Consider the following 5,110-nt stretch of genomic DNA (forward strand, 5'->3'; position numbering starts at 1 on the left):
CATCAATAAATACTATAAAAAACATATAGAGGAACAGTTTAAATAGATGGTTCATTAAGTTCATAAAGGCTGCTAGGGTGTTTGTTAGCCCGAAGGACATAACTAGAAACTCCAAATGACCATAACGTGTTTTGACAGCTGTCTTTAGAATATCAAACTCCCTTACTCTAAGCTGATAATAGCCGAATCTAAGGTCTATATTTGAGAAGTAATTTGCACCTAGGAGTTGATCGAATAAATCATCAATTCTAGGAAGAGGGTATTTATTTTTGACTGTGACTTTATTTAGCTGACGATAGTCGATGCACATTCACAAAGAACAATTTTTTTATCGCACGAATAGGACAAGAGTGCCCTATGGAGAAATACTTGGGCATATGAAACCTTTGTCTAAGTGATCTTTGAATTTCTCTTTCAACTCTTTAAGTTCGACAGGAGCCATATGATATGGGGGAATGGATATAGGTTGAGTATCAGAGAGAAGGTCAATACTAAATTTTATTTCCTTATCGGGAGGTAACCCTACCAAATCTTTGGGAAAGACATCAGGAAACTCGTTGACTACACTGACAGACTGAATTGTTGGAGTCTCAAACTTAGTATCTTTGACTCAAACTAAATGATAAATACACCCTTTAGATATCAACTTTCTAGCTTTAATGTAGGATATGAAATTACTCTTAGGAGATACTAAATTCCTTCCCACTCAAAGATGGGCTCGTCAGGAAATAAAAACTTCACCACTCGGGTGCGGAAATATATGAATACATAACAAGAAAGGAGCCAATCCATACCAAAATAAGGTCAACGTCGACTATGTCTAACTCTATTACATCGGCTAATATGATTTTATCAAGGAGAGTGATAGGATACCTTTTATAGATCTGTTTGGAAACAACAGACTCACCCACTGGGGTAGAAACCAAGAAGGGCTCACGGATCTTTTCAGGACCTAATTTAAAATTTATTATAACTAATGGGGTCACATAAGAGAAACTCGACCCAGGGTTCAACAACACATAAACATCAAGATGAAAGACACAAAGCATACCGGTATCAATATTTGGGGAGCTCTCCTGCTCCTGATGGGATGGTAAAGCATAGAACTGATTCTGGGGCTGATCGCCACCAATACTATATGTTATACCCCAAGGAGGGATTGGGCAAGCTATGAGAGCTGATGCACTAGTAACCTAAGTCTGGGGACGAACATCCCTGCTTTCTTGCTTAGCATACGGGCACTCCTTTATAGCGTGGCCCTACTAACCACATCCAAAGCAACCTTTCTGACCCAGCAAGCACTCACCAGGATGCTTCTTACCATATCTAGTACATGAAGGATAACTAGGCCTTTCACCCACACTATTTTAAGATCCAGACATTAAAGTATTACCCTACTATTCCTGCTAGGTTCTAGGTATGGGGGAACTACCTAAAGATGGCATTAGCAAAAGAAAATGACTCTAAAACTGCAAATAATTTCTCCCTGCAGAGCTTGACTGACCATACTCAAATTGCCTAATCCTTGACTTCTTATTACTTCTCTCTCTCCCCTTCAACTTTTCTGCCTTAATCTATTGGGCATGAGTTATCAACCTAACAAGATCTATGTATCCATTAAGAATGGTAGTCCTACACTCCTTGACTACCAATCCAGACACTCCAGTAACAAACTTACTCATACTAGATCTAGTGTCATCTATCAACTCAGGAGCAGACTTAGATTACTAGTTGAACTTAAGACAGTACTCCTTAACTATCATTGAGACCTACCTCAGGTTCATGAACTCAATCTTTCATACCCACAACTCACGTGGAAAGAACCTTTCTAGAAAAAGCATTCTGAAACACTCACCTACCTATGGGAGCGGCATTTTCACCCCTACCTTTCTTCCACATAACAACCTAATCATAAGCAACATCCTTCAGCCCATAAGAAACCACTTTTACACTCTCCTCTTTAGTAATACACATAACTTAGGTAATCTTCTTCACCTCATCAAGATACAACTATGGATCCTCATGATCTTGGGCGTATTTATATGTCTAAACACTGCTATTTACCCATATTTGGACTTGTTTTGAGAATAAAAATTGTGCTAATTATATTGAATTTTGAGTTAATTATATTTCGTGGCTAACCGATGTGATTAGAGATACAGGATAAATTTTCCATGGATTTGGAAGAAAATTGGATACGCATCATGAAGATGCGAAAGACCATGTGGATCAAAGTAAAAAACATATATAGATACATGAGAGAAAAGAAAAAATAAAAGAACTAAGGATTGACGAAAACAAAGAAATGAACTGGAGAAAAATTACAGTGACGCGACTCTATCTCAATGCATCACATCTACTAGAAATATGTATGCCTTAGCCAAAATTTGAAGAACAATTTCCAGTGCATCAACTCTATGTCAATGTATCATGTTGATGCATAAGCTCTGTGCCTTAGAAAATTCTTCTACTGCAACTTCCAATGCATCAATGAGTTGTTAACGAATCACGTTGATGCTTAAAGTTTTGATACTTAACCAAATTTTGAGGAGAAAATTTCAGTGACAAGACGTGATGTCAACGTGTCACGTAGTGTGGTAAAGAACTTGACTTAGTCTACTTTTTAAAGATTAATTCTAGTGTGGCAATGCGATGTTCATGCTATGCGTTGGTTATGGCAACGCGATTAGCGACGCGTCGCATCATGGCTTCAGACCTGGTGAAATATCCCCAAGTATAAAAGGAACACATGAACATAATTCCAAGGACTTTTTGATAAGCGTAGCAGCGGTGAAAAAGCATAGAATTCTTACTTTTAGGGTTCTTATTTTTTTTTGAACTTCTTTACCACAAGACTAATTTTGGGTATGATTAATTACTTGTTTTTGATGTTTAATTCACACATGAGTGGCTAAACACCCTTGTTCTGGGGTTGAGGTCAAGTATATGATTACTCTTTGATATTCTTTTTAGTAGTTTCTTTTTGGATTATCACCGGGGTTGTTCTTAATTTCTTGAGCTTACTATTTTAATGCTTGGCCGCCATTAGAATAAATTTATATTTCTATGTGAATTTGGGAGGAGAATCATAGATTATAATGAGGAAACTAAGGGGCAAGGTTTTTATTTTTTATAAAATAAGGGGTTTGAATTAGCATCTAGGATAGAGATATACCTAGAAACCTTGTTTGATTCCATTGCAAGAATATTACTTAATGAATCTAGAAGAATTGTTGTATCTCTGTGGGAGTTATAGCTGCAATATTCAATAGATATAATATTTTAGGTAGGGAGATCAAGATTGTTGCCTAAACCTTGCGAGCCAACTACCCGATATCTAATTAGACTGCTATAAGAATAGAGATTTGTATGATTGTTTGAGAAGCCTCAACCCTGTAATTCTTATCATAACTGTTTACAACCATTGCTTGCTTTGCTCTAGTCATAACATTTTATTTCTTGTTTGTTAATTTACATTTTTATTCTTAATTTCAAAATCATCTTGATACTATACAACACCTAATACTCGTTGTCTGAAACTAAAAGTTGGTTAAATTTCTAGTTGCTTAGTCCTCATGGGAACGATATCTGATTGTCTAAATCACTATATTACTTGTATGATCACATGCACTTGTGTGTGCGTCTAAGTTGCAATAAGTTTTTTGTGCTATTTCCGGGGACTAATATAATTAGTAAATTGCTAAATTTTTGGTTTTTTATATTAAGTTTAGGTGTTAACAACTTGATATTAGTGGCTGAATATATGTAGGTTTAGCTGAATCTAGGACTAGCAAGAGATAAAGAACTGGTAGAGCCTTTTGCAGAACCAGAACAGATCTTTCAACAAAGGAGAAGAATGGCTGAACAAAGAAATGAACCAGTTGATCCAAATGCTGTGAATGTTCCACCTCCTATCATTCCTATTATTCCTATTATTCCTGGTCAACCAGCTGCTAACCTAATCATGGGGTTGAAATCCCACTCACGAACCATTTAACGAGAAGTATTCTAAAGTTTGAACCAGGAGGTCAATTTTAATTGAAGCAGAATATGGTACAATTTCTGAATTTAGCGGGACAATTTCATGACCTTTCACATATAGATCCACAGCAGCATATATAGACCTTCTTGGAAATTAGCGATACATACAGTTCTGAAGGGGTGAATCCATCTTATTTCTGGTTAACACTCTTGCACTTTTTTCTAATGGGGCAAGCAAAAAGGTAGTTACATCTGAACCACCACTCTCCATCACTATATAGAAAGATCTAGCACAGAAATTCCTTATTTGATTCTTTCCATCTGGGAAGACTTCACACTTGAGAAGTGAGATCTTGAGTTTTAGATAGAAAGAAAGAGAGAATCTCTACCAAGCTTGGGAGAGATTTAAAGGTATGCTAAAAAATTTCCCTTACCATCATCAGTCCAACGATGTTTTGTGCATACTTTCAATGAGGGATTGGAGCCAAACATGAAGATTCTCTTGGATTCAGCAACTGGTGGATAGGTTCCTGAGAAGACATACGTAGAATTGTACACACTGCTGAATCGGATTTCACAAGGGAACCATTACTGGCATGTAGACTCGAGAAGTACTTCTAAAAAGGTTGCAGAGGTATTGGAGGTAGATCAGTTCACTACATTATAGGCACAGATCATAGCCATGTAAAATTATATGATTACTCATCTTAATAACATAAAGTTGGGTGCTACACACCCATCAGCCACATCGAATGTAGTTCAACAGGTGAATTCTTGGTGTGAGGTTTGCAAAAGTGGTGAGCACACAACAGATGCATGTTCTATTAATCCAAATTCTATTAACTATATGGGAAATGAGAATTGGTAGGGACAATAAAATTTTAGTAACACTTATAATCCCAACTGGAGAAACCATCCCAATTTCTCGTGGTATAGAAATCACGCTCAGATTGTAAATCAATATAAGGGACCAGTGCAACCAAATCCACAGCCAGCTCAAAACACTCAGATGACTACTCAATATAGAAATATGGAGGAATTGATGAAGCATGTTATGGCTAAACAAGCATAATTTGCATAAGAAATAAAACTCAACAAGTACAGTTTGTAGTTGAGTTGAAGAGTCAAC

General features: G+C 36.7%; 1 non-coding gene across 1 annotated transcript; it reads right to left on the minus strand.

Moving 5' to 3' along the window:
* Nucleotides 1–4,316: 4,316 nt before the first annotated feature.
* Nucleotides 4,317–4,423, minus strand: LOC124887599. The gene has a single exon (XR_007045365.1). It is a non-coding gene; the product is annotated as a small nucleolar RNA R71 (small nucleolar RNA).
* Nucleotides 4,424–5,110: the final 687 nt, after the last annotated feature.

Source organism: Capsicum annuum, chromosome 9, assembly GCF_002878395.1.
Source record: "Capsicum annuum cultivar UCD-10X-F1 chromosome 9, UCD10Xv1.1, whole genome shotgun sequence".
Classification (NCBI taxonomy): Eukaryota; Viridiplantae; Streptophyta; class Magnoliopsida; order Solanales; family Solanaceae; genus Capsicum; species Capsicum annuum.